At 39.0% G+C, this 11,876-nt stretch overlaps 1 pseudogene; it reads right to left on the reverse strand.

Annotated features, from left to right (window-relative positions):
* Positions 1 to 9,946: 9,946 nt before the first annotated feature.
* LOC111826697 lies at positions 9,947 to 10,781 on the reverse strand (annotated as a pseudogene).
* Between the last annotated feature and the right edge of the window lie 1,095 nt (positions 10,782 to 11,876).

Below are 11,876 nucleotides of genomic sequence, written 5' to 3' on the forward strand. Positions count from 1 at the left end.
TCACAGGGGGGCTGTGTTTTAAATGGTACCTCCACCCAGAAGCACATAACCCCCTTTTCCAGGCCTTAATAGCAGTTTCCTCACTGCTTTATTAGCCTTTAATAAGTAACAATGTCCTCAGCACTCTTCCAGTCACCTAGTCTCAAAGACAACTATGTTACATTTTTGTTACAGAAACACCTCATTTCTATTTTAGTTATCTATTGTTGCTTAATAAGCAATACAAAACCCAGTAATTTAAAACAACGATTTGAGCCGAAACCGGTTTGGCTCAGTGGATAGAGCGTCGGCCTGCGGACTGAAAGGTCGCAGGTTCGATTCAGGTCAAGGGCATGTACCTGGGTTGCGGGCACATCCCCAGTAAGAGATGTGCAAGAGGCAGCTGATCGATGTTTCTAACTTTCTATCTCTCTCCCTTCCTCTCTGTAAAAAATTAATAAAATATATTTTTAAAAAAATAAAATAAAATAAAACAACGATTTGTTATTTCTTGCAAGTCTATAGATTGACTCCACAGTTATTCTTCTCCACATAGTATCAGATGGAATCACTCACATGACTGCATTAAACTGGGTCATTTCAGTCTCCTTCACTGTGCTTTCTCACCACAGGGTGTCTAATCTCCCAGTGCTTCTCTATATGGCCTCTATAAGAGAAGGATAGCATAGGCTTCCTTACAAAATAATAGCTGGTTTCTAAAAGAGAGAGAGAAAAAAAAAGGAATTCCACAAGCCCTGACTGCTGATTCCCAGAAGTAGCAAAGCATCATTTCCACTTCATTCTATTGTTCAAAAACTTACAAAGACAACCAAGATTCAAGAAGAGTGAAAACAGACACTTATTTATGAGAAGAGTACAAGTTGAAAACTAACCTATCAAACTCAGCAACCTACAGAACCAAAAAACTCAGCAACCCCCAAATAAGATACATACAAAGAAACTCCAGCTAGGCCCATATAGAGAAAAAATAATACTACATAGATTGGAACAATACTAGGAATTACAGCTGCCTTCTTATAAAAAAATTTAAATGGAGTATATACATATTTAAAGTGTTAAAAAACACCTGTCAAATTAGAATCCTATACACTACAAAAATATCTTTAAAAAATAGACTAAATGAAGAAAATTCCAGACATACAATAGCCACAGAATTTGTCTCTAATAGACCTATACTACAACAAAGTAAAAAATAAATAGTTCTCAGGCAAAATGATGTAACACCGGCTAGAAACCTAGATTTTCAGGAAAAAAATAAAGAACATCAGAAAGGATAAGTATGTAGGTAACTATAAGAACATACTAAATAAAAATAAAACATTACATTCTTGTATATAGCAATTTATTATGGTGTTTATAATATATGCATTAGTAACATATACCATAGTAAAGTATGTATATTGGAAAGAAAATATGGTATTATACTAATGTAATATTCTTATGCTGTGTTAAAAATAGTGAAATATTATGTGAAATTAGGATACAATTAGTTAAGGATGCATCCTATAATTTTTAGAGAAACCACTAAAAATAACATAAAAGGTCAACAGAGGGAATAAAAACAAATACTAAAATATACATAATTAGCACAAAAGAGGAAGGAAAAAAGAGAAGAAAAAAGAAAAGACAACATAAACAGAAAACAAATAGCAAGATGACAGACTTACCATAGCAAAATTAATTTAAATATAAATGAGCCAAATACTATAATTAAAGAATAAAAATTTTCTGCCGAAACCGGTTTGGCTCAGTGGATAGAGCGTCGGCCTGTGGACTGAAGGGTCCCGGGTTCGATTCCGGTCAAGGGCATGTACCCGGGTTGCGGGCACATCCCCAGTGGGAGATGTGCAGGAGGCAGCTGATCGATGTTTCTCTCTCATCGATGTTTCTAACTCTCTGTCTCTCTCCCTTCCTCTCTGTAAAAAATCAATAAAATATATTTAAAAAAAAAAAGAATAAAAATTTTCAGAGAGGAGAATAAAGCAAAATCAAATTCTGTATTTTATAATAATTGTAATTTAAATATATGAACATAGTTTGAAATTAAAAGAATAAAAATGTTTATCATGACAATATTAATATCAGAAAATATAGACTATATAGAAATAGACTATATAGAAAAGAGTAATGCTACAAAGAGAGTAATTTCATAATAATAAAAGGGTAAATTAATCAGGAAGACATAATAATCCAAAATGTGCATATACCTAGGAAGAGAGCTTCAGAATACCAAATAAAAATAGACAAAATTTAATATATATAAATATACAATCATTATTAAATATTTTAATACCTCTCTCAGAAAGAGAAAGAATAGGTAGATAAGAAATCAGTAAAAATATAGAATATTTGATTAATAACAAGTCATCTTTACCTAAAGGACACTTATAGATTTCTATACTGAACAAATATAGTAAACATATTGTATTTAAATGTCTTGGTAATTAATTAAACATTCAAATACATTCACCAAGATACTCCAAATGTGGAGCTATGGAGGAAATTTCCATAAATTTCAAAGGAGCGAAATCATATAGAGTATGGAATTACATTAGAAATCAATAATAATTAGATATCTATAATATCTAGACATACTTGGAAATTTTTAACTTGGAATAATTTTAACAATTATTCAAAGAAAAATTAGAAACTATTTTAAGCTAAATTATAATGAATGTAAAGCATATCAAAAATTGTGGGATAAAGCTAACATTTTGCTTAGAGGCAAACATGTACCTTGAAATGCTTAAATAAAAAATAAATGTTTAAAATTAATGACCTCTGCTTTTTCTTAACAAGCTACAAAAAGAACAAATTAAACCCACAGTAAGTAGAAAAGAAGAACTGAAATTAATAAAATAGAAATAGGCTAAGTTATAGAGAAAATCTACAAAGCCAAATATTTTTCTTTTACAAAATTGAAATTGGTAATTCACTAGTAATACTAATAATGACAAAAAAAGAAAGATAGCACAAATCACCTATATTAAAAATGACTGAGGGAACAACACTACAGTTCTCACAGACATTAAAACATAAAAGGGAATATTATGAACAATTTTAAAGTAATAAATATTACAACTTGAAAAAAGTTATCTAAGTCTTTGGAAGGCACAAACTACCAAAACTCAAGAAAGGAAAAAGAAAATGTAAATAACCTTGTATCTATTAAGGAAAACGAATAATAATAAAATAAACAACCTAGCCAGAAAGAAAACTTTAGACCCACATGGTTTCCTTAGTGAATTGCATCAAACATTTGAGGAAGAAATAACACAAATCCTAATCTTAAAACTTGTAGGAAGGGAGAACACTTCCCACCTCATTTTATGAGATGAGCATAACACTATTGACAAGACCTGACAAAGAATGACAAGAAAATTAGAGATAGATATTACTCATGAATATAGAATCAAAATTCCTTAGTAAAAGAGTAGAAATAAGTATCAGTAACATATTAAAATGATATGACTAAGTAGGACTTATCCTAGCAATGCAAAGTTGAGTTAGCTTTTTTAATTTATTTATTTTTTTATTTATTTTAGAGAAGAAGGGGGAGGGAGATAGAGAGATAGAAACATCCATGACGAGAAATAATCATTGATCGATCGGCTGCCTCCTGCACAGCACTTACTGGGGATCGAGCCCGTAACCCAGGCATGAGCTCTTGACTAGAATTGAACCTGGGACCCTTCAGTCTGAAGGCCGACACTCTATCCACTCAGCCAAACCAGCTAGGGCTTGAGTTATCATTTTAAAAGCAATTGTTGAAATTCACCATTATTACAGACTAAAATTAAATCCATATTATCTATTCAATATATGCAGAAAAACATTTCACATACTTCAAGACCAATTCATTAAAAAATAAAAACTTTCAGCATATTAGGGCTAGAGGGAATTTTCCTCAGCCAAACAAATGGCATCTATGAAAAATGTACTATTTTAGCCCAGATTTGTCAAATAGAAATATTTGGTTGACCTTCACTAGAATTGAAGTTAAGGGCACAAAGAGAAAACCGATTATCCAGCACAAACTAAACAAATTTCCAACTTGACTTTAGGCTCCAATTAGAACAAGGTGCAAGCATGCACAAAGACACACAAATACACATATACACATATGACAAGCATATGTTCACAGATATGTTATAAACATTATTGGAAATGTTTAATTATCCTTTTCAAAATATAACTTCAATGGATACTGAGGCAGGTTTGCCATGTACAGCTAAGCAAAGTGTACACTGCACAACTAAAGGGGCATCATTCATACAGGCAACAATGTCAATGACATTCCCTGGACTCGTAAAATAAAATGGCCTATTATGAGGCATTTTCCTCTAGCAAAGTTATTCAAGAAGTATGAATTATACCTACCAAATTGCTTATAAAACACACTGCAATACTACATGAAGAAACCAGGTTACCAGTTATCAATAAATTTTCATATCTTTTCCAAAGTTTGTATTCAGTGTTCTGCAAAAGTAGTATTGAATTCTCATCCAAGTTACCAAAAGAAGCACCACTCTTGCTCTTTCAGAGTAATTTTCTGATGCAATATATCTATCACATTTTCCTTCCTCAAAATGAACCTGTCTTGATTTATATGTTCTCAGAAGGCAATCTGAAGAATTGTTGTTGAAGGAATAAGAGTTGATAATTTATATTATCCTCTATTATTTATATTGATTAACATGGTTGGCAATATCTTCCACAGTGATTTTTTTCCAGAAAATAAAAGGTTTTTCAAACAACTGTTTCTTTTTTTAAAAAAAAATTCTTTATTGTTTAAAGTATTACATATGTCTCCTTTTTCCCCCATTGACCTCTCCCCAGCCGTTCGCAACCCCCAACACATGCCCTCACCCGCTACTGTCTGTGTCCATGGGTTATGCTTATATGCATGCATACAAGTCCTTTGGTTGATCTCTTATGCCCACGCCCACCCCCACCCCACCCCTGCCTTCCCTCTGAGGTTGGTCGGTCTATTCCATGCTCCTATGTCTCTGGATCTATTTTTTTTTCATCAGGTTATGTTGCTCATTATATTCCACAAATGAATGAGATCATGTGATACTTATTCAAACAGCTGTTTCTTATTAGACCACTCATAAAAGCCAAGGTCAACCCATTAAATTGTAACTCAAGTGAAAGTGTTTCCACTGGGAACTCAGCTAACAGAGCCCAGTCTATTGCATTCTGCGATCTAACTTGGCATAAGAATATAACTACAAGAATATAAAAGAATTGATAGTTAACGTAGCACAGTAATTCAGTCTCAAATACCAGTTGTCTCAATTGCACTTCTGTCAGCAGCTGGATAGCAGTCAATTCAAGTCTGATCTCTCAGAAGTGTTTCTAGAATCCTGATATCCCAAGTTATTAATTAAAGTGAAAGTCATATACTTTAGACATTTGATAAGCTAAAGACTAAGCTAATGTTATATTATATGATAATTCAGAGGCCCAACCTGTATTCTTGCTGAGGCAGAGTTAGCCCACCTATACATAGAACTGCCTGCAGGATTGCCTTTAGGCATAGCCAAATGTTTACTTAAAAAAAGAAAATTTGAATCTATTCTAGTACTTAAACAGAAATCCTGTTGCATTTGCAAAGTTCCGAATCCTAGGGCATGAGAGAGATCATCTTGACCTAGAAAAAGTTAAGAAAAACCTTATCATGAATCTAAATCATCCTGACTCATAATCTTGTAGAACATCTGATTTGAAATTACACTTTATTGAAATGGGCCTGTCAGGTTGGGTATCCCCAAGTAGTTGAACAAATTAACATGCTGGGAAAAATTACTGGTATTCTTTACTTGAACAATTTAAAATATAGCAATAGGGATGGCTCACTTTTTCTATGACAGACTGATATTTTCATAATGATGAAGTGGAAATGTCTGGTCACTAAAATACAGATATTTAAAAGAAAATCACCTAAAGCTTTATTTCCTATCCAACAAAATACTCAAACACTATTCAGATAATATCAACAATGCGTTTAGCTCACTGCACAAATATTCAGTGGTAATATAAGCCCAGAATTTATGCTACTCCATTATTGATTGTGGTGTAGACAAAAGTTATTTTACCTACAGTCAACAACAGGGCTATTATACTACAGACTGAGTATTCCAAAAAAGGAACTAGATAATCTAAAACATTTATTCATTTCTATGGGTAGATACTGCTGACTTAAGGTGAAATCAAATTACAATCTGTCTATGAGTTAATTGGGATTCAAAGGGGAAAATGTTCCTTCATAAAATATGTATAACAAAAAAGAATGAAAATACAATATCCCAAACTAAAGAGGTATCATTCTCCCTCACTATAGATCTGTAAAGTCCAGAGAGGCTTTGGCACATCTGGCTTAGGGCCAAGGTCAAAAACTATTAGTCTCATCTGTTCTCTGGACAAAGAAAAATATAATCATCAAAGTGTGGTCCATCAGAAAATTAAGTAATATAATATGCCAATATCATTAAAATAAAGTACAAAAATGCATTATCATATCAATAAGATAGAAAAAACATTTGACACAACCCAATATCCCTTTAGAAATAGAAATAAATTTACTGGAGTTGATGAGGACATCTATGAAAAACACACAGCTAGCTATAAGATACCTGGGAATAAACTTAACTAAGGAGGTGAAAGACCTATACTCAGAAAACTATAATACATTTAAAAAAGAAATAGAGGAAAATGCAAATATGTGGAAGAATATACCATTTTCATGGATTGGAAGAATTAACATAATTAAAATGTCCATACTACCCAAAGTAATCTATAGATTCAAAGAAATATCTTTTAAAATACCAATAGCATACTTCACAGATCTAGAACATGTTCCAAAAATTTATATGGAACCAAAGAAAAAAAGACCTCAAATAGCCACAAGAATCTTGAGAAAGAACAAAGTTGGACGGATCACTCTACATGATATCAAAATATACTACAAAGCTATAGTAATAAAAACAGCCTAGTACTGGCACAAGAACAGGCATATAGATCAATGGAACAGAACAGAGACCCCAGAAAATGAACCACACCATTATGGTCAATAAATATTTAACAAAGAAATCAAGTACATACAATGGAGAAAAACCGTCTCTTCAACAAATGATATTGGGAAAAATGAGCAGGCACATCAAAAAAGATGAAACTAGACCACCAACTTATACCATACATAAGAATAAACTCAAAATGGATAAAAGACAAATATAAGTTATGAAACCATAAAAATCCTTGAAGAAAACATAGGCAGCAAATTCTCAGACATTTTCACCAATACATCATCTAGGGCCGTGGTTGGCAAACTGCAGCTCTCGAGCCACATGCGGCTCTTTGGCCCCTTGAGTGTGGCTCTTCCTAAGCCTTAGGAGTACCCTAGTTAAGTTAATAACAATGTACTTACCTATATAGTTTAAGTTTAAATAATTTGTCTCTCAAAAGAAATTTCAATCATTGTACTGTTGTTATTTGGCTCTGTTGACTAATGAGTTTGCCAACCACTGACCTAGAGCAAGAGAAACAAAGAAAAAAATAAACATACGAGTCTACATCAAACTAAAAAGCTTCTGCACTGCAAAAGAAACCATAATCAAAATGAAAAGGGAACCCACTGTATGGGAGAACATATTTGGCAAAGATAAATCTGATAAGGGGTTAATTTCTAAAATATAGAAATAACTCATACAACTCAACCAAAGGAAGAAAACCAATCCAATAAAAAAAAATGGGCAAATTATCTAAATAGACACTTCTCCAAAGAGGACATACAGCTAGCCAAGAGACATATGAGAAAATGCTCAATGTCATTAATCAGAGAAATGCAAATTAAAACCACAATGAGAGCCCCAGCTGGTTTGGCTCCGTGGATAGAGTGTCAGCTGTGGACCGAAGGATCCCAGTTTTGATTCAGGTCAAGGGAACATACCTCGGTTGCAGGCTTCTCCCTGGCCCGGGCCCTGATCAGGGTTCCTGCAGGAGGCAACCAATCGATGTGTTTCTCTCACATCGATATTTCTGGCTTTCCTTCTCTCTTCCACTCTCTAAAAACCAATGGAAAAATATCCTCGGGTGAGGATTTTAAAAAAACAAAAAATCCACAATGAGATATCACCTCACACCTGTCAGAATCGCTATCATCACTAAATCAACAAACAGCAAGTGCTGGAGAGGATGTGGGAAAAGGGAACACTATTACACTGCTGGTGGGAATACAGACTGGTGCAGCCACTATGGAAAACAGTATGGGGTTTTCTCAAAAAATTGAAACTTTGAACTGCCTTTTGACCTAGCAACCCCACTTCTAGGTATATATCCTAAATACCCCAAAACACCAATCAGAAAGAATATATGCACCCCTATGCTCATAGAAGCATTATTTACAATACCTACGATTTATAAATAGCCCAAGTGCCCATCAGTAGATGAAAGGATTTAAGAAAAAGTTGTGGTACATTTGCACAATGGAATATTATGCAGCAGTACAAAAAGAGGGATCTCCTGCCCTTTGAGACAGCTTGGATGGACCTAGAGATTATTATGGTAAGTGAAATAAACCAGTCAGAGAAAGACAAATATCACATGATCTCATTTATTTGTGGAATCTAATGAACAAAATTAACTAACCAAAAAACAGTCCAGAGGCATGGAAAAGATTGCAGAATCTCAGGGGAAGGAAGAGCTAAATGAAATAATTTATATGCCTATATGCATAGCACATGGATACAGACAATAGTGTGGTGAAGGCCTAGGGGAGAAGGGGCAGGGAAGAGACATAAAAGGGGGTAAAGTGGGGGATATCTATAATAATGTCAACAATAAAAATATTAAAATAATAACATAGCTAACATTATACTTAATGGTGAAAGACTGAGTGCTTTAACCCTTAAGATCAAGACATGGAAGCATGCAACAAACTGATGATTCTCAGAGGGAAGGGGGTTTGGGAAGAGATTAATCAAAGAACTTATATGCATACTAGAGGCCTGGTGCACAAAATTTGTGCACTGGGGCGGGAGTCCCTCAGCCTGGCCTGCACTCTCTCGCAGTCCAGACCCCTCGCTCCTTACCATCCGCCTGCTCGCTGGTCCTTACCACTGCTGAGAAACTTGGACTCCTTCCTCTGTAGTCACACAACTGTCACATGCCAGGCAGTCACTCAGAAATAGCTTGACATTGGCCAACTTATGTAATTCTCCCTTCTCTCCGTTCTCCTGAGCGGCATTCTTTTGGTCATCGATTTTTTTGTTTGTTTGTTTTTTTCAAAAACCTTACAAAATTTATATGAATATAACATACAAAGATGCAGCCTCCTTTGTAGGAACAGGGAAGGAAGGGGTGGTTAAGAAGGCACACGGAGCTGCAGCAAGCATCAGCTGTGGGGAGGGCCAAGGGGGAGAGGAGGCTGGTACTGGGGCCAAGGTCCTAGAGCCGTTGCTGGGGAAGTAGGGATCCCCTCTGAGTGCCACGTTCTGAGGCTGAACTAATTGGTCAAGCTGAGGCAGAGGTGGGTGGCCATATCAGCCATCTTTGGTGTTGTTTACCCTTTCCCACCCAAGCTGTTGTAAAACCCCAGAGCCCTGGATTCTAAAGGCCCCATCCAGAGCAGAGGCCCTGGAAGCGGGTGAGAGGAAGTGAGTAGGGCAAGTTTGAAAGCCGATATGCCTGTGTGCTGAGGGATGGCCGGAGACAGTGGTGAGAGGTAGCAGGGGAAGGGCTCTCATACCTACCCTTCTGTGGGGGCCACAGGTGAAGGAGGCCAGGGGAGTAGGGTAGGGATGGGGCACCATAGTACCAGCCTCGTATGCATCCCTGTATGTCCTCTGCAGTTACATGGAGAAAAGGGCTGCCTCTGAGGAGGGGCCAGGCCAGGCGACCATCTTGAGTTCTGGCTGAGGTGATGGTCCTCACCCTGAAATGCCATCTAACTGGTGATGGCAGAGGTCCCAGTGACTCCTCGCTTCTCAAAGAACATGTAGTCAATGAGGAATGTGTCTCTCAGCAGTACAGCCTTCACTCTCACATCCAGATCCAGCAGGAACTGCAAGCCAAAGTCATCTGCATCCGTGAGGGCTTCTTGGAGCAGCCCTCCACCCCCCCACACACACACTGCTTGCTGATCCAGCACACACTGTGGGACTCATTCAGAGTCTTCACCTCAAAGTTGGTGTCTGTGACACAGCCGCAGGTCTAGCAGGGCCCCACCACTCGCAGGATCGTATGGCGATTGGCATCTTGAATGGAGAACTTGGGGAGGAAGGGATGCCAGGCCTGCAGCACATGGCCAATGGTGGTGCCTGGTGGCGACTGTACTTCCATCTCTCAGTCCCTGGAGTCCATCAGAGGGATGCAAAGGGGCCGGCGGCCCTGCAGCAGGGACGTGCACAGCAGTTGCTCTCTTCAGCCACCTGACCCAGGGGCTGTCCAGCCCCTGAGCGCAGTTCATACCAGTTACTTGTCTCCCAGGCTTGGAGCTTTTCCACTCACGCAGCCCAATGGTGAATCAGGATCTGATCAATCGGCACCAAGAATTCGAGGCCAGAAGACACCCTGGGCAGTGGCAAGAGGGGGGCAGCAGACCCCAGGGAACTGAAGCTTGGCGAGGGGAAGAGAGTGAAGCCGGGCACAGGGGCAGGCACGGGTGGGCACTGGTGCCGGTCCGGGCCCAGGATGCTGCACCTGCTCCCGGTACCCAGTGGTCACAGGGTAGGGAGGAGGGGGCGAAGGGGTGTAGCCTGTGGGGGCAAGTATCCTGCCATAGGAAAGGGATGAGGGTTCACGGGTTGTCGCTATACCAGAAGCTTAGTTCTAGAAGTGCAGGCAAGCTTAGGGACAGCCTGAGAGACACAGAGATAGACACAAAGACGAACAGGCAAATGCAGAGAGGTGGCTGCACCAGGCGCCCGCCCAGGGTCTCTCGGGTGGTGCTTCTGACTCAGGGAGAAACCAAAAGTGTCAGCGGGCAGGGCAGAGTATCTAGGACCCTGGATTCCCTCTACGGTTTGCAGAACTGCCCCCTCCCTTTGTTCTCCCATTCTCCTCAGAAGCGGCTGTTGGCAGACAGCTGTTGGCAGATGGCAGGATGGATGGATCCGTGATCAAACCCACAGCCTGACCTCCAGGGAGGTTTCCTGACCCCTATGTGTCCCCTGCTCACCTGAAGCCCCTAAAATAGTCGGGGTGCCCAGCGATCAGAGGTTCTCAAGAGCTCATGGAGGCAGGCTCTTGGTCATCGCTTTTTATTTTTTTACTACATTTCTTCCGTGTGCAGTGATCACACTTCATCTGGAGCAGGGAGGGCTCGAGTGACCTGGGAAGAGCAGTCAGTGCTGGTTGCCCCTGGCGCTGCTGGCGGTATCCTTAATTCCTTGTGGAGTATCTAGGGAGGTGAAGTGGCCACAGTGCCCGAGGGCAAGTTCCAGGAGGCTGGCAGCACTGTCAGGATCTAGCCAGTAGCTCTGGTCCGTTGGTGCCTGGCCTGTCCTCTCGAGATTGAACCTGTGGGACTACTAAGGGAGCCAGTCCACAGTTCTGCCCAGCCTCAGCCACTGATTGATTGGAGTCTGAGGGCTGGGAGGAGGGACCAAGAGGTCTGCCTTTCAACCACTTGCCAGTCACTGCTGCCACTGATTGATCCGCTCCCGTTCCCTCAGCTCCCTAGCCTGGCATTCGGTAGAGCCTTTGGTTGTTTTGGATGTTACGGACCCTGGGTTTTTATATATTAGGATGTGCATAACCCATGGATACAGACAATAGTGCGGTGAAGACCTGGGGAAGGAGCAAAAGGGGGAGGAGGGCATCAGTGGGGTAAAAAGAGGGGGGACATCTGTAATACTTTCAACAATAAAGATAAC

The sequence above is a fragment of the Myotis lucifugus genome, unplaced genomic scaffold, assembly GCF_000147115.1.
Source record: "Myotis lucifugus unplaced genomic scaffold, Myoluc2.0 scaffold_2, whole genome shotgun sequence".
NCBI lineage: Eukaryota > Metazoa > Chordata > Mammalia > Chiroptera > Vespertilionidae > Myotis > Myotis lucifugus.